At 48.0% G+C, this 23,737-nt stretch overlaps 1 protein-coding gene across 1 annotated transcript in view; it reads right to left on the bottom strand.

Moving 5' to 3' along the window:
* ELMO1 (engulfment and cell motility 1) overlaps nucleotides 1-23,737 on the bottom strand; it is a 673,946-nt gene that overhangs the window by 353,890 nt on the left and 296,319 nt on the right. The window lies entirely within an intron of this gene.

Below are 23,737 nucleotides of genomic sequence, written 5' to 3'. Positions count from 1 at the left end.
CGCTGAGAATTTAAGCTCGGATACTATTCCCTCCTTCTGATTTGGATTTTATTACTGAAAATCCTAGGATCCCATAGGCTGGTATGCCTCTTTCATGTGGACTTAGTTGATGCCTCACTTTGATGACTGCTTGTTTAAAAATTAGTCTCTAAACCTCCGGATGCTTTTTTTCTCATAGCTGGGCACCGTCCAGTTTCGCCACCACACTCAGCCACAGCACCCGTATCTCCAATGACCTCTGTATGAGGGTGAGCACTGCGCAGGGCCAACGTTTTTTACTGTCTTTTAAGGAGCACTACCAATATTCACAATTTAGTTATTCTGCCAGAAATATTGAGCATCCTAGAAGTTCCAAGACCCTTGTAATCGATATATCCTATTTCATTGGTTCTAAGACAAACTCTTTTTCTTTCTTACATTTTTTGAGTTTGGGTTTGGGTCCTCCTCACCGCCACCATGTCAACTCTGACATAGGCTGACTGTAACTGCCCCTGCGGGTTTCGGACACGCGCTGTGGGACTAGACAGCCTCCTCTTGCTCTCAACGAGCAGCTGGTGATTTCAAACTATTGACCTTGAGACTAGCAGCCCAGGGCAACGCCAGAGCTCCTCTTGAATTTGGATAGCTTTGCACAAGCGATGACATCTCTTCATATTCTAAGCGGGATGACAGCCATAGTGTAATTTTCATCGCCTAGGCATGTGTGAACGGCAGAAATCTAGCATTGAACTTGCAGAATGAGTACCAGTGCTGGAATAAGAATCCTGAGGAAATCCTAACTTGTTTGTTTGTTCATTTGTACTCAGCACCAAATGATTGTGGGGAGGTTGTGTAAGACTGGTTTGCACCACTCTCAGCCAAGGAGGCAAAGCATTGAACTCTACAAAATGATAGTGGTAACCCACGAGCTCAGCACCAATGGCTTTGGGTATTTTTTTTAAACTTTTTTTTTTTAACCTGGATAGCCAGTGCTCTTCATGGCAGAGAGCCAGTAGAATTGGACTTCCATGGGTTCATGTGTCAGGAAGGCCTTAGCTCTTCAATTTCACATATATTGTCTTTATGGATGTACACAAAAGGATAGAATGAGATAAAGCTTGGCAGCATTAAGTTTAACAGCGTTTTCTCAGTCAATATAAAATATATCCATGATTATATATAAACACACATGTAACTGTGATAGGATTCGTGTAACTGGTGTCATTAAATTGTATATGTGGAAAACATGAAATTGGCAAATGTTGTATCTTATTTTTTCACTAAGAAGTAGCATCTGGAATTAAAACTCCCTACCTCACTGCCTGGAGGAGACTCCAACTCATGGGGAGACCCCCCAGGGCGGGGAAGAACTGGCCCTGTGGGTCTCCGAGATGGTCCATTTTTACAGGAGCAGAAAGCCTCATCTTTCTCCCCCAAAACAAGCCAGTGGGCTCAGACTGCTCACCCTGAGGCTTGTCTTAAAGGAAGCAGCCATCTAAGTGAGGTCGCTAAGTCCACGCAGAAGGAGCACACCGGCCTGTGTAATCCAACAATTCTAAATAATATAATGCAAGATCAGAGGAGGGGAAGGGATAAAGCCTGGAATAATCATTTCTTGAGGTAATGACGGAGGTTGGGGGAGACAGGAAAGAGAAAACTGTTCTAACACTGATTGTGGGGATGATTGCACACTCCTTTTTATGGGCATTTAAACTACGTATCGTACAATCCAATAGCGGAACCATTGACTTGTATATTTGAATTATATTTCAATAAGATTTTTTAAGAGTGTTCAAAATTATATACAATTTTCAAAAATTTAAGTAATAGGAAATATCAGGTAGTGTTGTACTTAGAAAAGTTTTCTTTTCTTTCTTAGTAGTATATGAAATCTCTATCTCCAATCCAGTGGTATCTTAAGAGCGAACATATATGGGCAGCAGCAGCAAGAAGGTATAGGTGATTTCTTGGTAAATCTGTGCTATTACTTAAGTACTATTCGTGGATTTAGTATTATCTTACTTCTCTTGCAGTACATTTGAGACTTATGAGAACCATGTTCCCTGAAACTGCGGTTGGATGGCATTCCATGATGCTCACCTTCCCAACATGATCACTGAAAGCAAAGCAGATGCATAAGCAAATGTGGTGAACAAAGCTTATGGTGCCCAGTTATCAAAAGATATAGCATCTGGGGTCTTAAAGGCTTGAAGATGAATAAGAAGCCATCTAGCTGAGAAGCAACAAAGCCCACATGGAGGAAGCACACCAGTCTGTGTAATCACAAGGTGTCGATAGGATCAGGTATCAGGCATCAAAGAACAAAAAATCATATCATTGTGAATGAGGGGGAGTGCGGAGTGAGGACTCAAAGCCCATCTGTAGGCAACTGAACACCCCCTTACAGAAAGGTCGCAGGGAAGAGATGAGCCAGTCAGGGTGCAGTGTAGCAACGATGAAACATACAATTTTCCTCTAGTTCTTTAATACTTCCTACCCCCACCATCATGATCCCAATTCTATGTTACAAATCTAGCTACACCAGAGGATGGACACTGGTACAGATAGGGACTGGAAACACAGGGATCCAAGGCATATGAACCCCTCAGGATCAGTGCTGAGAGTGGGGATACCAGTAGGGAAGGTGGGGTAGGAAGGGGGAACTGATTACAGGACCTACATATAACCCCTTCCCTGGGGTACAGACAACAGAAAAGTAGGTGAAAGGAGACATTGGACAGTGTAAGACATGACAAAATAACATTAATTTATAAATTATCAAGGGTTTGTGAGGCAAGAGGGGTGGGGAGGGAGGGGAAAAATGAGGAGCTGATATCTAGGTCTCAAGTAGAAAGCAAATGTTTTGAGAATGATGATGGCAACAAATGTACAAATATGCTTGACACAATGGATGGATGTATGGATTGTGATAAGAATTGTATGAGCTTCCACTAAAATGATTTTTTTAATATCAGAAAACAAAACAAAAAAATGAAAGAGTGGTTGGAGAGAATTCCCCTCCTCAACTTTGGACATATTATGTGGAAGAACTAGTCCCTGGAAAAGGACATCAATCTTGGTAAAGCAGAGAGTCAGCACAAAAGAGAAACCCTTAATGAGACGGAATGACACAGTGGTGGCAGTAAGGACATCAAACGTAGCAATTCTGAACCTGGCGCAGGATCGGGCCCTGTTTCATTCTCTTGAATAGATCCTCAACTTCACGACGTCTAATAACAGCAGTAGTCAAGAGAACTACTTATACTCCCATCAGCTCCTTAGAAAGATCGGATCCAACAAAAATTTCAGGTAAACAACCCCAAAAATTTTGGGGGGTAAGAATATTTGTTTCTTCTGTGAAGGACAAAAGTTGACAAGAGGAAAGGGAGGGAGAGGACTTTCTTCCCTGTCTACCCTTTGGATTGTGGGCTATTATCTGTTCAGTACACAAGTTAATAGACATATTTAAAAATAAAACAGCATTTGGAAGAGCATACTTTCACTCTATGATACGAATTGGCAGAACATGATTGAAGCCAGGGATTAAAGTCCATTTACTGGCATCGACTCCCGGAGCCGAGAGGACAGAGTAGAAACGTCTCCACGGGGATTCTGAGGCTGTAAATGTTCAGAGAGGCAGGCAGCTTCGTCATTCTCCGGTGGAATGGCTGCTGGGTTAGAGCCCCAAACCTGACACTTAGCAGCCCATCATAGATTCCAATGACGAATGGAGCCTCTAGTTGCTTACATTTCAGAAGAACATTCTCAAAGACGGAGCTGGATGTCTAGGACTTAGAGTGAGACAAAACAGCAAACCCATTTGGGTGTCTGAGGTAGTTAGTTTATTGTGCCAACCTGGCCAATAAAACACATGTAGGGTTAATTGAAGGGCGGAGGGATAAATGGCTCAGTGAGCCTCACCTTTCGAGTGCTCAGGTTTCTTGCTTTGTGATGGTCGGACCAGCGTGCAGCTGCCTTAGTCAGTGTATTGTGGCTAGGCTCCCTTCAGCTGGCAAGGCTCACTTCCTGCAAGACATCCCTGAGGAGAAGTCGCATGGACCTACCCTGATGCAGGCCTGGGTGCTGGAGCAGCCGTGTGGAGACTCCTGGCAGCGCTGAGATGCTTACACGTTCACTGATTCGGTTTTCCTCCTGCAGTCGGTATCATAGCGTGTGGTTTGTGCAATGGAGGACTTTGTGGATTGGTGTTGGACATATGAGTTAATGGGTTAATGTTGAACTTGTGGGCTTGGGCAGCACTACGTTGGAATATTTTCTTGATGTGCACTTCGGCTTTATACAAAACTCTCTTACACATGTTTCTGTGAATTTGTTTCTTTAAAGTACCCTGGCTAATACAGTGTTTTCACTTTGTGAGGCATCATCTCACATACTTCGGCCATGCTATCAGGGGATAGGAGTCCCTGGAAAAGGACATCATGCTTGGTAAAGTCAGAGGGCAATGTAGGAAGATCTTAAATGACATGGACTGACACAGTGGCTTCACAGCGTGCCCAAGCATCATAACAGTGTGGGGGTGATGCCGGGCTGGCAGTGCGGCATGCTATTTTCCGTGGGGTCACTGTGAGGCAGCCGCCACCAACAGGGCTTCTCTGCACCTCCACTACCACCACTCTCCTAGCAAACGACTTGTGCCCAGAAATTCTATGAAGTCCTGGGGGCAGATGGAGATTTGCCTCCACTTTCGTTTTGTTAAATCATCTAATTCTGAAGTCCTTTGAATCACAAAGTTTATTTCAGAAAAGAAATCTAGGGGATGTCCTCTTAGTAAGCATGTAAGACAGGCCAAGTGAGAGTCTACTGTTTCACTCTCGGCTGCAGTCCAAACCCAACGCTGTAGCATTTGTCAATACCTAGTTTAATACTCAGTTTTCAACCTTCTGTTTTTAATCCTGATAGAAACTAGCAGTTTATAATAGTCTCCTCTGTCTTTTTATGGACTTCATCAGCTAAATGCAGAAAAGGCACGCGTCCCTGTGGCGCTGGTGTGAATTGGAGAGCTAACGCCCCGCCGTGTGGCAATAGAGCTCCAACTAGAGTATCCGAGTCTACAGCTGGGTGAGCACACTGCTAAAAACGCCAGAAACAGAACTCGGATCAGTTACCACCTAAACTATCCGGTCACTATCCATTAGTGCAGTCACTAGCTGAGAAGGGAAATTGTCATTTTCGTTACAACGCTGGAGCTAAATAAACAAGTGTCTTATATGTGTGCAAGGACCACATGCTTGAAGCAATAGAGAGAGAGAGAGAAAAGATTTCTCCCATTTACAGTTTGCATTGAGTCCCAGTCTCCCACCCTGACAAAGGGCTCTTACACATCTCAGCAAGCTCCTACAGATTGGATTTTCTCCAGCACAGGGAACTAGAGGGCAGCAGAAACTGAGATCCTAAAACAACCAATCGGAAGAACAACAATGCTGTGTTACATGAAGCAACTTTCACAAGACTTGATTTCCCTCTCCAATGAAATCGCCTTTCCAGCATCTTAATTTCATCTGCCTAGTAAAATGTCTCCAGAGGATGTACACTGGTGCAGATAGGAACTGGAAACACAGGGAATCCAGGGCGGATGATCCTTTCAGGACCAGTGGTGGGAGTGCGATACTGGGAGGGTGAAGGGAAGGAGGAGCAAAGGGGAACCGATTACAAGGATCTACATATAACCTCCTCTCTGGGGGATGGACAACAGAAAAGCGGGTAAAGGGAGAAGTTGAACAGTGTAAGATGTAACAACATAATAATTTATAAATTATCAAGGGTTCGTGGTGCGGGGGAGGGAGGGTGTGTTAGTCTGGATACTTTAGAGAAACAAATCCACAGAAACTCACGTATAAGAGAGTTTGATATAAAGGTTAAGTGTTCATCAAGAAAACATCCCAACCCAGCGCTGCCCAGGCCCACAAGTCTAACATTAACCCATTAACCCATATATCCAACACCAATCCACAAAGTCCTCCTCCATCTCACAAAACAGACACAGTGATGCCGACTGCAGGAGGAAAGTCACGTCAGTGAATGTGTTAACATCTCAGCACTGACAGGAGGCTCCACACGGCTGCTCCAGTACCCAGGTCCATGTGGCTTCTCCTCAGGGATGTCTTGCAGGAAGTGAGCCTTGCCAGCTGAAGCAGGGACCTGGCTAAGGCAGTTGCACCCTGGTCCAACCAACAGAAAGCAAGAGACAGACCTGAGAACTCAAAAGGCGAGGCTCACTGAAGCCGTTTCTCTCTCAGCCCTTCAATTATCCACACATGTGTTTACTACCCAGGTTGGCACAATAAACTAACTCGGGGGCGGGGGGATGAGGAGCTGATACCAAGGGCTCAAGTAGAAAGCAAATGTTTTGAGAATGATGATGGCCACAAATGTACAAATGTGCTATACACAGTGGATGTGTATGTGGATTGTGATACGAGTTGTACGAGCCCCCAATAAAATGATTTAAATTTTTAAAAAATAAAATGTCTCAAAGTATGACATCATCTGTAACTTTGCGTCGCCTCACTGCAAACCCACTTAACTAGAAAAAGACCCCATTATCTGTTTCCGTCACTCTTCCCAGCCCTTTGAGCCCCTCTTCTACATCCTGCGCAGACCTGGCCAGTGTAGGCAGTGGGCATGGTAGCCCACCTCCCTGTGAACAGATGGCCCCAAACTTCCAGCTAAGGCTCCAAGGCAGACGGCTGGAGGGGTGGGTACAGCCAATCACCCAACAATCCTTTGGTAATGGGAGCAAGCACGGGGATGGGTGACCCCAATCTTATTTTGATTTCCCTTTGAATGTGGCATTTCAAATCCGCTGTTGATTACCACGCCAATTGCTGTCAAGGTGACTCCAGTCACTGCAACCCCATGTGGGTCAGAGCAGAGCCAAACTTGATGGGGTTTTCAGTGTCTGATTTCTTTTGGAAGTAGAATAGCAGCCGCAGCCACCCCCACCCCCACCCCCGCTCCCCTGCACCCATCAGGTGCCTCTGAGCAGATTCAAATCACCAATCTATTGATTAGCAACTGAGAGCCATTTGGTGGTTGCTGGAGCCAATGATTGGAGCTCATTGCAAAGGAAATAGGCAAGCTGGGCTGCGGAAGCTGAACTGCTCCCCGACCAGGCTGAGGTATTTCGTGAATAATTAAACAAATGAATCAAGCAGAGGTCAGACAGCCCGCTGTTCCCTTCTGACACCTCTGACCTTCTCTTCCATCCTCGGGCAGCATCCTTCGGAGGAGCGATTCAAAGCATAAACCCCAGGTGAATTCCTTCTTTAATCTCCGTGTGGGAAACTCACCACTTTCACGGAGAAAGAAAAGCACGGTGTTTTTCCTCTGCAAGACCTCTTGCCCCTTGCAGTTCCTCTTAGAATCACTGATTGCCCGGAGCCCCAAGCACAGCCCAGACAGGGCTTGCTCCCTTCCCTTTAATGGGGCGTGACATAGATAAATCACAGTGGCGAAGGCTCATTCAACCCCCAGTAATCCCAGTAATTACTAAATGTCTCCCAGTTCATCAAGTCGAGCATCCAAGGAGGTGGATGAACTCAGTGGGCCAACAATGGCCTTTAGCGTGGGCGGCAAGGAACAGGAAGCTGGCTCGGGCAGGCGGTGTTTTGTTCTGCCACGGCTAGGGCCTGGAGGGGTTGGAACCCACTCAATGACACAACAACAACAACAACAACAACGTACCATGTGTCTTCTTCCAATTAAATGAAAATGACCCTGGTTTATGCTTTAGATTTATTTCTGAAGAATATGTTAGAGATCATGGAGCAATTGTTTCTTCTCAACCCCAATCTCTTTCTGTGCTCTGTAATCTGTTCAGAGCTGGACAGTGAATGTGTAAATGTAGCTATTGGAAACATGACAGGGGTGGGGGGGGCGTGGCACATCTCTGCCCGATGCCCCTCCTCATCCTCCTCCAACTGACTGGACACACATCAAGCCACGAGGACTGATATGTTCTGCTTTGTTTTTTAGTTGATTACTTCTTTTACCTACGAATGTCCTAAGCAGCTGACTCCTGTTTCTGTTAATTAACATACAACACGGAAGTCCTGAAAAGAACTGAATTCACCCCATCAATCATCAAGGGAAGCAAACCAACTTTATTATCGAAACCTTTGTTCACGGAGCCTGGGGTTTAAGGACATCGGTTTTTAGACATCTAGTTGATATCCAATATTGTTCCCCATTTCCACTGGAAAATGGAAGCGTTTAAGGATTACGGCTACACAGCCAGCGCAGATGGAAGTGCCTTAAGCAAAGGGTCAGTTTGCTCCTGGGCTCTAAGAGCCTTTAGCCTGAGGTTTCAAAAATCATGGACCATCTGTCCAGCAGCTGTCCTGTGTTGTCTCAGAAGTGAGTCCAGCACCAGGCTACTGTGTTCCGCGACCCCCACCCCTTGAGAATTTCCATGTACTGAATCATAATCGTCATTGTTACATCCTTAGGAGCTCTTGTTACAGAGCTACCCCGTGGAAATGCAAATTCTCAGCAGGGGGTGGAACTGGAATGAACCGGTTCGAAGCACTGTTTAAATGTCACTCCTAACCAGCCAGATGGCATACCCATCACTACTAGGTCCCTGGGGTGAGAAGAACTCCGGGCACCAGGGCGTGATATTACTCTGAGAGTTCCCTTCGCTTTATGATCCGTGGCTGGCACATTGTTAATTACAAGGGAGGGAGAGGTCAAGATTGGGCTACAGCGGAATCCAGCTGCCCCATGGAATAATCAAGTCCACCACCGGAGACGCCGCGCTGCCACCTTCAATCACTCCCGCCCCGGCTCCTGCAGCCTCTCTGACGTCACTATGCAACCCCTGGATCCTGCGGGTTTTCATTCCGAAATGACATTCTCCTTCGCATGTTCCAAATTTAGAACCTATTTTCCCAATGGAAAAAGGAGAAGGCTTTGCCATGGCAGAAATGGAGAGGGGATGGGGAGTCTACGGATTAAGTAGGAGGAAAGGGGAGAAAAAATACATGTGCATATTAAAATTTGTAAATGGAAGATAAAGAAAAAGCAGACAGAAAGGAAAAGAGTATTTGAAACATCAGAGGCCAAAGAGGTCTAACCGCAAGAACAAAAGTGCAGAAGAAGAGACAGTGGAGAGAGACAGGTGAGGTCATTTAAGATGAGAATATTAATAAAGTGCTCCCCTTACAGAAGGCTCACAGGTAGGAACGGGTCAGCCAGGACGCAGCGTAGCACCGATGAAACACCCAGCATTCCTCTAGTTCAGTGGTTCTCAACCTTCCTAATGCCATGATCCTTTAATACAGTTTCTCATGCTGTAGTGACCTCGCCCCCAACCATAAAATTATTTTTGTTGCTACACCTCAACTGTAATTTTGCTACTGTTATGAAACAGGCAGCCCCTATGAAAGGGGTCACGCCCCACAGGTTGAGAACTGCTGCTCTAGTTCATTAATGCTTCCCACCCACGACCCCAGTTCTACCTTTCAAATCCTGCTTGACCAGAGCATGTGCACTGGTACAGGTAAGAGCTCTCAACACATGAAATCCAGAACAGATAAATCCCTCAGGTACGGTAATGGGACTAGGGATACCATGAGGGTAGGGGGAAGGTGGAGGGAGAAGGGAGGGGGAGAAACGAGGAACCGTTTGCAATGATCGACTATAACACACACACACCCGGGGGACGAACAACAGAAACATGGGTGAAGGGAGACAGTAGATGGGGTAAGATATGAGAATAATAATAACAAATTAATGGGATTTGATCAAGTGCAATGTAGCCGAGAGCAATTAACTGAAAGCCGAATAAAGGTTGAACATGATAGTGGGACAAGAGGAAAGTAAAAGGAAATAGAGGAAAGAACTAGGGGGCAAAGGACATGTATAGAGGTATAAATACAGGCACATACATATGTAAATATATTTATATATAACCATAGGGACATGGATCTATGTACGTATATTTACATGTTAATTATTAAGGTAGCAGATGGACATTGGGCCTCTATTCAAGTACTCCCTCAACGCAAGAACACTTTGTTCTAATAACCTGGCATTCTGTGACGCTCACCCTCTCAACACAATCGGTGAGATGCATAAGCAGATGCATAAGCAAATGTAGTGAAGAAAGCTGATGGTGCCCGTCTATTAAAAGATATAGCATCTTGGGTCTTAAAAGCCTGAAGATCAACAAGTGGTCATCTGGCTGGGAAGCAACAAAGGCCACATGGAAGAAGCACACCAGCCTGTGCGATCATACTCTCTGAGGAAAACAAAGGATCACACCCTCTACTAAAGTTAGGGCTTCAAAACAAAGACAAACAAACTCACACTCACTGCCATTGAGTTGATTCTGACTTCTGGTAACCCTGTAAGGACATAGTAGCATTGTCCCCATGGGTTTCCCAGACTGTAACATTTTTATAGGAATAGAAAGCCTCATCTTTCATTCCACAGAGTAGCTGGTGGCTTCAAACAGCTGGCCTTGCAGTTAGCAGCCCAACTCATAACCCATGATGCCACAGGGCTCCTAGCTAGGACTTAAACTCACCCCCAGCCTGTGCATCAGTAGCAGATAACTCCCTCCAAAGTTGTATTTTAATCACAGGCATTGAGTCCAGACTTGCGATACATCACAGAAGGCATTGCGGCTGGAAAGGTACCTCAAACACGGTGCCTCCAGATTTGATTTAGAAGAATGTAGGTGCGCTTAATCATACCAAACCAAACCAAACCCACTGCCATACAATTGAGCCCGACTCCCAGTGATTCTGTATAAAGTTTCCAAGGCTGTGAATCCCTAAGGAAGTAGAGCACCTCGTCTTTTTCTAGCAGAGCATCTGGTCGGTCTGAACTACAGGCCTTGCAGTTAACTGCCCCATTCTGACCTGCAAGTGCCTCCCCAGCTCCTAAGGTTTACACAGCCCCCTGAGAGTCAAGTCAGATATGTATGTATCAGAAACCGTCCAAGTCATCATTGAAATGATATATAAGAAAGCAAGGCATGTTTTGAAACAGCCCTTGGATTTTGTTGACAATGTATTGTTATTTACTAGAAATAGTGTCAGCACAGCTTACAGTGGGTTAGACATATGAATTGTAAATGAGCATCTTACAACCCAACAATTTGACAAGCTCATCGAAGACTCAATGACTCTTATACTTTGGCTGTCATTTTCTAAAAGAACTTCCTCAGAATCCCTACGAGAATTTCACAGAAGAGGTTTGCTTATAGAATGGGCTTCCTTATCAACACCTCACCCCTAGGCATTGCCAATGCACATTCTTAGACATGGCATCGGGGCTAAAAACAAACACAACAAAGACTAGCCAAAAATAACAATGTAAGGGGTTACGCACTGGACTGATAACCAAAAAGGCAGAAGTTCAAAACCATTGGCTACTGCATAGTTCTACTCTGTCCTACAAGGTCACAGTGAGTCAGAATCGGCTCGATGGCAGCAAGAAGCCCAAAGAAATACCATTCAAGGAAAACAAAAACACTGTGAAGACTGATGGTGTGTGATGGAATAGCACAAAACACTAGTGAAAGAGCAAAGATATCACATAGGGCCTGACCAAAGCCTCAGTCATTTTAAATCAGCATATATGCATGTAGAAGCCGGACAATGGATAAGTAAGACCGGAGCAAATCTGATGAGCTGAAATGGTGCTTGTGAAGACCAGGACAGGGCCAACGACGGATGGGAGAACACAGAGCTCCAGGGCTTGGAGGAAGCATAGCCCCGGGACTCCTGAACACAAGCATGGCTGAGCCCTCATCTCACATACCTGACACACGTTAACAGAAGCAATCAGTCCCTGGAAGTGGCCATCACACTTGGTAGCGTCATGACACCAGAAGTCACTAGAAAGGCCAAGAGCCTCAAGGTCACGGATTGGCACCAGGGTTACTGCAGCGGGATCGGACATCATAATTAAGAGGCTGGGGCAGGACTGGGCAGCCTTTTGCTCTGCTGTCTCTAGGAGTCAGAATTGACATTGCTATGGGATTCGCCTAATCTGATGTCAATTTAAGGATTCAGAGTGTGGGGATGGAGTCTAGACTCTCAATCTGGAGATAGCCTAGGAAACTTCTGTGGGCATGGCCTCCTGAGAATTCTGGGAAATCTGGAACTTCCTCCTCAGAGACGAGAGACACCTCTCTCTCTGCCACTTCCTGGGAGACATTGCAGAACACAAGCCACATGGATGCAACCAGACCTCAGAAGCTGAAGAAGCCACAGAGAGACCCCTGCCAGCACTGAGATGCTTACAGTGCCACTGGACCCAAAGAGTCTCTACTCACTGGCTTGTGGTTGTCCTGCATTTGGCTTCATTGCATGTGTTTCGTGAGTCTGAAGAGGACTTTATAGATTGCTGTCAGACATATAGGCTAACCAGACTTATGGCCTTGGACTGGACTGGGTTGGGGTGTTTTCTCAATGTTTAATTCCTCTTGTATATAAGCCTCTCCCTTATATACATATGCGTGTTTATGAATTTGTTTCTCTAGTCTACCCAGACTGATACAGCGGCGCTACCTAAGAACTGCAATGACTGATGCTACTGAGCATCTCTTCACGTGCTGTGAGCTGTTTCCGGTTTGCTTTTGCTTTCAGAGATGGCCATTTAAATCCCATGATCACACTTTACCGAGTCTATTGTTAGCCTCGACTTTTTAGACTTGTCTTTATAGTCTGGGAAGTGGACACTTATGCTTGATTTTCAAATATTGTCTCTCCATTTTGTGGGTTAGCTTTTCACTCTCTTGATAGTGTCCTTGGAAACACTCCAACCCAACCTTCAAACTCCCTGCCATCAAGTCCAGACCGACCCTTGAGTTTTCTTTGGTCGCTTGTGCTTTCAGGATCAAGTCTAAGAACCCATGACCAAATCAAAGTGCATAAAGATGCACAGCCTTCAAAGATAAAATAACAAAACACTGGAAGGTCAACTGTCCCACAATTTAAAAAGATAAAAATAGCTGACAATGAAATGAACAGCCACTAAGAGGATCACGATAGGGCCCCTGGTGGCACAGGGTTTAAAGCACTCTGCTACTAACCGACAGGTCAGTGGTTTGAAGCCAGCACAGGATCAATGGCAGCCTGCTTCCGGGAAGACTCCCCGCTCAGAAAACCCTGTGGGACCGTGTGCTCTATGTCAGCCGTGATCAGAATGAACCTGACGGCATGGATTCGCGCTTTGCGCCAGCGGGTCCCAAACTACAAGATGATAACCTCTTCCTGAGTATCACAATTGTGTAAACATTTAGAACTAGGATCACAAATCTAGACGAAGGAGAACTGAAATAGCCAAACTATTAAAATGGGAACATAGAGCTGGCTTTTCTTTTCTTTCCTGATTACCGTTATGCTAATGTTCGTACAGAATTGGAATAAAGATTAAGAAAGGGAAAATCTGAAAGGTCACAACTTGTAGACTATGTAACCTATGTCAGACCATCCTGACATAAACCACTATTGCCTGTAGACACAATGAGAGAATGCTGGTGTAGCCATGAGTGGGGAGTAGTGATGGTTGAAGATTCTCTGGTGGCCTAGTGGGTTACACCGAGAGCTGCTAACCCTTAGGTCAGCAGTTCAGACCCAACAGACATCTCAGGGAAGAAAGCTGAGGCTCACTGCTTCTGTAAAGATGTAAGTCTCCGAAAGCGGCAAGGGCAATTCTACTCTGCCCTACAGGGTCCCGGTGAGTCAGAACTGACTTGATGGCAGTGAGTTTGGCTGGGGTTGGAGTGACGGTCGGACAACAGGTTGAACAGAATCACTATCACTGGTTTCTATCTGTGAAAATGTGGACTGGCAAATGTTCCCTTATAGTAGACGTCTTTATGCAATAACGACAGATGCTCAGGAAGCCTTCAAAGGCACACTTCAGTGACGAAAGAGACCCGCCCCCCAAGCAGCTCCTCCATCTTAAAACCTTGCTAAACTACTGGAGGCAGTGTTCTGAATGGTGTTGAAATGGGGAGCTTGGAGGGACTGCAAATGATCGCCTTCCCTCTGAGCGCTCCACTCCTCCGTACTCCAGGCGCAGCAGGTGGTGGCCAAAGAGGACGAGGTGAAGCACATGGGGAATCCTCCTGTCTGCCCTGTTGGCAAGCTCCTAACCCTCACCTCTTCCATCGGTGGCCGAGCCCACTCACCACCCCACACGTGCGAACCCCTGGCGATGAAAACCATCCTCCGCACAGACGGGCCAGGGATGGAGCCTGGGAGGGAGGCTGCTTTTGCTCAGTCTCCGACGCTGGGGCTGATTCTCTCTACCAGCCCCCTTCCCCCCACACCCCCCCCCCCAGTGGGAGCATAGGTAATTAGCGTTGCTCAAGTTACAGCACAATAATGTAGAATGTGCTCTGGGAACCATAACTAGAATTAAATCTGAGGAAACAAAGGTGACCTTCCTGCTAAAGACTAATTTTATTTTCTTAATTATGTACTCATTTCTCTCTTCTTTTTTCGCTCCCTGTCACTCCTATGCTCAAGAGGATGAGACTGCTATCAACATATCTCCGCTGCAGGACGAGTAAGCAAGCCGGTGGGGTTTCAGTGGGGGGGGGACATGGGTTGATCGCGTCTATCTGTCCAACCTATGATGTTCCCACCATTCATGGCGTCCCCAAAGGGTCCCGGCCGTGACTACGCTCAGCTGCTAACAAGGAGAGTTGGGAGGTTCACATGTGCTCAGGGGCACCTCAGAAGATCTGGCGATCTACTCCCCAAAAACCAGCTATTGGAACCTCCTGGAGAGCGATCCTACTGTGATGCTGGTGGGGACGTTCAGTGGCACCTGGAGGTTGTCGCCACCTGGACGAAGGGACGAGAGAGCGCGCGGAAAGACAAGTCCCTTCCCTGAGTGTGCTACACACTTCAGCTGTGCAGTAACAGGAACGGTGGTGCCAACACCGTCACCGGATGGCATTCACTACCTATCCTGCCTGGCAGCACCAACCTGCTGCTGCTTCTCCGCGTAGTAGCGGGCTTCTGCTCAACCAAACTCACTGCCACCGAGTGGATCCCAACTCCCAGTGTCTCTATGAGGCAGGGCAGACCTGGCCCTGTGGGTTTCAGTTAAAGACCGTCACTCTTTATGGGAGGATAAAAAAAAGCTCCGTCTTTTTTCCCACTTGCTCCACAGAGGGTGGGATGGCGCTGCAGAGACAAGGGATGGGATCGCAGTCCCTGGGACCAAAGACAGGAGCACAGGCCCTGGGGGAGTTGGGTCTTTCTTGCCCTGCCACAGAACACCAAATCAATTCTCTTCACAATCCACATCAAAACATGCCATTCTCTCATGCGGCAGCGAGACAGCAAGTGGAGGGGCATCTAGTCAATTCCACTTGGTGCCACAATACCAAAGGGCAATGATTGCACCCAGGGGGCTGCACGTGATTCTCAGTCACCGCCAGCGAGCCCTGAGGCCATTAACCATCACCGACACGATTCCTGATGTCCACCGTAATAAGGGCACACCTGTCAGGCGCCCTGGGAAATGAAACCACACAGGGGCCAGACATCTGGACCTAAAGCTGAAAAAGAAAGGCCATTTACCTACAAGTGAGTTTTGGGGTGTGGTTTAGGTCTTTTATTTATTTATTTATTTGGATTGCTGCCTCTGTGGACTTCTCCTGATTAGCTTTCTGCCATCTCATTGCGGCAGCTCTATTCTGTCCTGACTGATTACATCAGGGTCGAATCTTCCTGAAGCAGCCTACGCTCTGGAGAGAGATGTACACCGGTTACAGAAACAAGAGGCCAGATGATATGAAATGGGACCGGGAGGTCTTTATAAAGACCAGGGTACACAGGTCTCCAGGTCACAGCACTTTGTAAGCAACGTGAAAAAGCAACAACAACAACAACAAAGAAACCTCCCTGCCAGTGAATTGATTCCAACTCTGACGACGCTGTAGGGCTGGGCAGGACTGCCCCTCTGGGCTTCCGAGACTGGGACGGTCGGGAGCAGACTGCCTTACCGGGCTTCTGCGGAGTGGCCGGTGGGTTAGGATGGCAGACCTGTGGTCGTAGCCATACCCCACAGGGCCCGCCGGGGCCCTTATGTGAAACAGTCAACAAATAAAGGAAGCAGCCAGGGCGAGTGAGCGATGCTCAGAGAGGCTAAATTATGAGCCCAAAGGCACACAGCTAGCTGGTACTTGGGGTTGAACACTGGTCTTCCTTGCTCTAGAGCAGCGGTTCTCAACCTGTGGGTCAAGACCCCTTTGGGACTCAAATGACCCTTTCACAGGGTCGCCCTATTCATAGCAATAGAAAAATGACAGTTATGAAGTAGCAAGAAAATAATGTTATGGTTGGGGGTCACCACACACGAGGGACTGTATTACAGGGTCGCGGCATGAGAAAGGTTGGGAGCCACTGCGCTAGAGCCATACTTTCAGCAGTGGATGTTGGGTAAAATAGGCCACAGCCTCCCACTAGGAAGGGTTTCTTTGGGAAAAATAAGGTTTCAATTGTAGCTGAGACAGACGCGAGAATACTCTCTCAGAGAAAGATATTCAAACTCATGCACTCTCCCTGCACACAGACTACCAAGCAAAGCAACAAATAAGATAGATTCCCTGCCTCTCTTGCTCTTCCCGCAACCTAGAGGAAACGTGCGAGCCCTCACTTTGCCCAAATTAAGATCGGATGGTCAAGAAGCTAAGAGGGTGGGGTGAGCTTCAGTGACAGCATCCTCCAGCCCCAGGCAAACACCAAGCACAAACCTATGGTAGGATGCTGCCCTCTGCTGGCCACGATCGGCTTAGCGCCACAAAGATGGGCATTCGTTCTACACCAGCAACCAAGGGCGAGTACATTCCGAGCAGCCATTAGAACAACTCACCTGTGTTCTTGAGTGTGAGAGAGGGTAAATGGGACGAGGAGGGGGCACTTCAAAACAGCAGCCACGATGATGCTTTGGTAGTAGGTGAAGGTTAAAAATGAATGTGAGCCACCAATAAAATGATTTAAAAAACTGAAAGAGCACAAAGTTGTAAAAAAAAAAAAAGAATGAATGTGTAGTCTTTGAGTGCCTTTCCATCTCAGACAGGTTCTGTATGTCCGTCTGATTTAGTGACAGTCACAGCTAACAACAACAGGCTAGTTAGCCTCCTTATTTCAGATATAACATGAAGCGAAGCATCACGTTCATAAGCCAGCTGTGAGGGTTAAGTGAAGGAAGAAGTATGTCTACACCCACCACCCACTCGTACTGCCTCCACTTGACCCCCACCCAGAGGGGGTGACCCCGCCTAGGGTCTCCAGGGATACACATCTTGCCTGGAACACGCAGCAGCATCTTGCTCCCACATGGTGACCAGTGGGTTTGAACCATCAAATGCGTGGACAGCAGTCCAATATCTAACCACTGGGGCTCCTGGCACAAGATCTGACCGGGGATAGACATGGGGAACAGAGATCCTTTTATTGGCACAATGAATAGCTTCTAAAATTATTTAAAGGAATACAGTTGTACACCTCTGTGAGTATACTGAGCATCATGGAGCGTATGTTCAAGATGGGTGAGTTGTATGCCAGGTGAAATATTTACCTAAAAAGTTGTGAAACAATTAAAATTTTGTTCTCTCTCTCTCTTATTTGTACAAAAATTATAAAACTGATTAACTAAAATCACCAAACTCACACCACTGTTGTAACAGATTCTGTATGCTCCTAACTTTCTACATCCACTAACTGTTTAATATATCAGAAGCCAAGATCCAAACTCCCTGCCAACGGGTCCATATCCTCAACCAAACCCACAGCCATCGAGTCTGTATCCCCAGACCAAACTCCCTGCCATGGTGTTGCTTCTGACTCCCGGCCACCCTGTGGACAGAGTAGAACTGCTGTGTGGGTTTCTGGAACTGTAAGTCTTTACAGGAGCAGAGTCTCATCTTGAATCCTGGTCATCACTCAAAATCAATGGGAGAAGTCAACCCTAATGAGCAGCACAGTAAACTGCATTGCTCTCAGCGACAAGAGTCTAGGTGTAGTGAAATGCGATCGGTGGACTCTTTCAATTAAAGAGAAACCAGCTAGCTTGCCGAATTTTTCTGCAGAATAGAAACTATATTAAGCACTTGAATTCACAGTGCGGGGCAGAGCAATTTTAAAAATAAATAAAGAAGCCATTTCTCAAGAGAACACCATGAATATTCAGTTGCTGGAAGTCTGTATCCTAGCTGGAAGGGGGCTTGGAAGGACTCTGAGTAGCTGATGTCAGAGAAGTCGGATCCGTTCGATCCTGGCTCTCAACTTGTGACAAGCAGCTCTGGCCACAGTCACAGACTCTTGTCAAAGTCTTGTCCCCAAGTCTTACAGGCACCATCCACGCGTGGTCATCAATTACCAATGGTGCCCACATTCTGGGTCTCTGCTGATCTCTCCAAATCATCTTGCAAGGTGGGTGGGGGTGGAGGGGAGACAAGGGGGTGCATACAATCACCATCACCGCTTTCCAACTAAGTTAGCCCATGTCGAAAAATGAAGAAATTCCACCCACACTATCCGAAAATACTGGAAGCAAACTAAATCCCTGATTCTCTAGACCCTAATAAAGTTACACACTTGTTTTTTGGGTTGGGGTTGTTTTGTTTTGCTTTGTTTTTGTAGAGAGTGAGGACTGGATTAGTGGATGGCTTAGTGGATGCAGAGGTGGACCCTATAGCCAACCATTCGTTTAAAGGGACAAAGGCGTTTTCACAAAGAGACGCAAACCCACTGGTATCCAATCATGACAGAGACACCACATTGGGTGTCCATAGCTGGTGGGTTTGAACCAGTGACCTGTTAGTTAGCAACCCAACACGTGCCCAACAGCACCCCAACAGGGGTGAACAAACCGATGGCAAGTTGATGGGCCACTGGAAGAAAGGGAAATCTTCATAATAAAACGAGAGGAAGGGAAGACGATGACCAGAAGATAAGTGAGGTTGTGGGGATAGAGAGCAACAGCATTGTAGGAGGTACCACCACCCCACCCTACCCCACCCACACCACAAAGTGTGTATTGTGCTTGGGAAGGGGCATGGTCCGCCACGAAGAAGCCATGCAGGAGACAGACACAGTAGCTGCAACCACAGGCTCACACCTGGTCACCGTGTGAGGATGAAGAAGCACAGGGCCGGGTTCCATGCTGTGGCCCAAAGGGTCACGCTGGGCAAGAGCTGACGGACGGCACCCAACAACGCTAAGCACCGCGTGGAACACTGGGAAATTCAAAAGGAAAGTCTTCAGGCTTCTTGAGGGGTTGTTCACCCGGGCACATTCTTGTGAAACTTATCATTAGAATGTTCCTTGCGATGATTTGGGCAAATGACATCGAAAGAGCACGGTGAGGTGTTGTGGGGGCAAGGCCCTGGGGCACTTGGGCACGGCTGCAGGAGAATGGACTCACGGAGCGTCTGTGAGAATAAACAGGAAAGAACCACCCCCCGATCCCCAAACCATATCTCCTGTCATTAGGCAGCTCCGCTCATCTGTTTCTGAGATTTTTTTCATTAAGTTTCTGACAATGACAAATCGTTTTAGTATTTCTCCCTGATGAATTGCATTCGGTATAAAAACCCCTCCTCTGGGGCCAGTGAATCCCATCCTTTAGGGCGCGGAGTGTGTGTGGAAGAGGCCAGCCACACCATCTCCCATGGACGGCTGGCGGGTCAGCGGCGCAGGGCTCAGCCACGGGGCCATGAAGGCTCCTTGTTCTGGGAGACGAGAAGTACTCCAGGAACCTTATCAGCACCCATGGGTGGTGACAGCATACTAACGCATGTAAGCATCAAAAATACCTAGAAATACGTGGGGGGGGGGGCTTCGACACGTTCACGGGAAGATGAGATGAAAAGACAGTGGTGTCTCCCTGTGAGCTTCTGGGGCCCCTGGCACTGCATCCACAGCCCATGAATGTCGACTGATATAGGGAGGGAAAGGCTGATTTTCATTTCAATCACATCACTGGTCTAAGACATTTGAATTCTCTGCTTTCAGAATTAGAAAAGCCAGTTTAAAAAAAAGTGTGTGTGTGTGTGTGTGTGTGTGTGTGTGTGTGTGTGTGTGTTAGTAAATAAATCAGTTAGGAAACCATGAGCAAAAGCCCACATCAAGAAAAGCAGAAAGAATCGATATAACATAGAAAGTATAATAAAACAGTAGAACACAACCCAGGTCGTCGTACGCTTTTTAAACCTTTAGGAGTGTGTTGCGGTGGTGGTTGTTAGATGCCACCTCATCGGCTCCGACCCACAGCATCCCTGTGCACCACAAAGGGACATGGTGCTGGGTCCCGAGCCATATCTGAAATGGTCCCTGTGCTTGAGCCCATGGTGACAGTCACTGTGTCAATCCATCTCGTTGAAGGCCTTCCTCTTTTGACTGCAAGAAGGTATGTTTGACTAATCTACAAGAAAAAAACATTCGCAGAGCAGCCAGTCCACAGAGAGGACCACATGGCCGGCCCCACTATGAGACAGGACATCCCTCACTGACCCATAGCCCTACAGGGGACAACGCTGGAGACAGTGTGGGAATTGCAGCTGATCTGATCCCGCCACACCGAGGCAAAACACGAAGGGGGTGCAACCGAACAGCAAGGGAACAGAGCGGCAAGGTCCCCAGGGAATGCCGAAGGTGGACTTTGGGGCGAGGGCATGGTGCCCCAACAGACTGGACTGGAAAACGCTCCTAAAGGCCAACAAGCAGTCTTTGAACTAAATTTTTAAAAAAGGAAGAAGGAAAGCAGCCGGGCAGTAGACCAAAAATGCCGGGTCCCTAGATAAACCGAGAATGGCAAAGTCCCCCAGTGCCGCGTGCTGAATGACAGGCCACCCGGCACTGGCGCCCCGCGTGAATCAAGGCTGTGGACAGCACACAGTCCCTGAGCGGCTGGGCCAACTCAGAAGCACCTAGGGAAAAAATCCCCCCAAACGCAAAATCAGACTCACTGCTGCTGAGGGCATTCCGACTCGCCCCGCCCCTAGAGGAGGGAGAAGAACCGCCCCTCTGCGTTTCCGAGACTGTCATTTCTTTATGGGAGTAGAAAGCCTCCTGTTTGTCCGTTGGAGCAGCTGGTGATTTCGAACTGCTGGCTCAGGGCTCAACCCACTGCACCTCTGGGGCTCTCCCGGGCACTCAGCTCCCCACGGATGGCCTGGGAAGCACTGTGCAGCATGGCTCACCGCAGACACATCACCCTGTGGGGTCTCCACGGGAGCAGGACCCTTCCAACAACCACGGGACGTTCACATTGTCGCCGGGAAAATGCTCTCACACTGTGATGTGTAGAAAGCAAGGTATGACATCTCATGTCACATTCCATCTGGACGACAGAAGGAACAAGGGTTCACAGAAAGCATGCTAAGTGTTTGCTCTGGGCCTGAGGACTGCAGGTGTTGTGCTGTGGTTCCTGGTGGTTTACTGTGCTTTGTCACGATTCCCTCCACTCTCTGCGGTTTCCCCAGGGGCCGTGCGTGACAGTGAGTAGCAGAGAGAAACCGCGCTAGCCAGTGGAGAGACCATGTGTGTGCGTGGGTCAGTACTAGACACGATAGAACGCTGCAGAGAACGTGGCAGGGCTGCGTCAGGCTGAGAAGCCTATTTCAAGGAGGATTTGGAGACGTCCACTGTACGATTGTGCACCATATTTGCGCCACCCTTTACAACAAGCGAACGATACTTTGAGCATTGTGACAGCTGTCCCCTGGGTTTTCCCCTGATGCTAGGCTACAAGTGTCAAAGGCCCCCGTACTAGAGAGAGTTATAGCCTGCCACTCAAACACCGGCCCTGTGTTCCCTGTGCTGCTGTTGGGCTATTTCACAAGCACCTCTGTTAGAGGAGTTACTATTTCTGGCATGGAAACAGAGTGGCCCCACACCACTGCCGGACGAACAGCGAGAGAGGTCAGGAAGGCAGGCCTACCTACCACTCACCGGTCCAGGAAGTGCTCTGCAGGCTCCGGGGTTTACCAGAGAATAACACAAGAGCCTTCTGGCCTGCTCTTTGTGGGAACAAGCTGCGTAGCGGGGAGCCCCCTTGGTAGCCAACAGCATTACGCAGGGCACTCCCACCCTGCATTAAAAATACCACCAGGCTATGTTGACAGTGTTGAGTCACAAGGCAACAGAGCCATGAAGATGGTGTTTTACAGCAAAAGTATCCATATCGACTTTGGTTCCCCAGCTTTTCCACACAAAGCAGAGTCCCCGTGAGTTGGCGCCCCTTTCTGTATGTAGGTAGATGTATACAGATGACACAGATAGCTGCACACTCTCAAGTTCACATCCCTTTACATATGAGCCCGCGTGCATGTGTGTGCACCAGTGCGCAATCTTGTGAACACTCATTCATGCATGTGGGCTTGCAGGTCTGTGGGCACGTTCTGTCCAGAAGAACTGCCTCACATTCTGGACCGAGCGTTAGAGCATGAGCCCCATTGCTAAGAAGTCATGTGACATGTCTGTGAGCAGAAAAAAGACTCAAAGGCTATCCACCGAAAAGTTAACATTGACCTTGTGAGGTAATGGATTTATAAGAAATTTCATCCTTTTAGCCTACTAGAATTTTCTTAATGTTCTGTAATTAAAAATGCATTCCTTCTACAATAAGAATTAAAGGTTCACGTTCAAGGCAAAAATGATTAGCAATACAGAAATCCCCAAAATTTCTAGTTGATTCACACCAACAGGCCACTCGGACTCGCCGTCTGCCCGGTCTCCCCAGCAACGAGTTCCAGGCTGGCCACAGCACGCACGCTCTCCCTGTTCTGCTCTCTCTGAACCTGAGGGCTTCCCGACATGGGAACGCTGCCGGTGGACACGGACACGGCAGGCCCGTCTGCAGGGGGTGTGGGCGAAGGGTGTTGACGGCGCCACAGATGGCCAGAGGAAGGAACAAGGCCCTGTGGGGGCAGAACCGCCCGAATGTTCCTGGGAAGAAGGACAAGAGTTAGTTTCCTTACTTTGGACAAGTCATCAGGAGAGACCGAGCGGAAGCTGGAGAGGGCCACCGTGCTCTGCACAGTGCATGGTCGGTGACAGAGACCGGCCTCAACAAGAGGCACGCAGACGGTGGCTGCAGCAGTGGGCTGACCGACAGGAGAGACGGTGAGCGGTGAGCGTGGTGCGGGGCTGGGCGGCAGTCCGTCCTGCTGCACAGAGGCCCACCAGAGCACCTTACGGCACCCACGGCATGCCATTCAAGGAGGTCGGCCTGAGCGCCCGCCCTGGGCTGCACCCTCTCAGTGGAAAGTGTCCAGGGTTTGGGGAGGTCCTCCAGCTCAGAATGCATGGTCTCGGGAAGCGAGCCAAGCAGCCAGCGCCGGGACAGGATTTACATAACCAACGTAGTCTCCTGCGTTCTTGTCCCATCCCATTGGAGATGGTTGACAGTCTTCCCACACCTACAAAGGCCAGCCCCAGACTTAGAGCGGCGCGCCACCGAGCCCGCCCCAGACTTCAATTCTTCTTCCCGCAACCTGAGGCGGATGGGCCAGGCCTGCCGGTCCTCCTCCCGCCTGCTCTCCGGAGGCCCCACCTCACCGAATTCGGAGGACCAGTGTGAATTCTTGGTTTAAAAAAAGGGGGGGAGAGCTTTTCAAGAGTTACAACGTCTGACTGAAAAGATGATTTTAAGGCAGTCTGACTTCACGAGGAGCTGGTTCCGGAGCAAGAAGCCGAGTGACAGGAAAACGGATCTCTGAAGAAAGCACTCTCCTTTGACCTTGGACAGCATGCAC

Source organism: Tenrec ecaudatus, chromosome 9, assembly GCF_050624435.1.
Source record: "Tenrec ecaudatus isolate mTenEca1 chromosome 9, mTenEca1.hap1, whole genome shotgun sequence".
Taxonomy (NCBI): Eukaryota; Metazoa; Chordata; class Mammalia; order Afrosoricida; family Tenrecidae; genus Tenrec; species Tenrec ecaudatus.
Note: the sequence above shows the minus strand (reverse complement) of the source record. Positions and strands in the feature narration are given on the sequence as shown.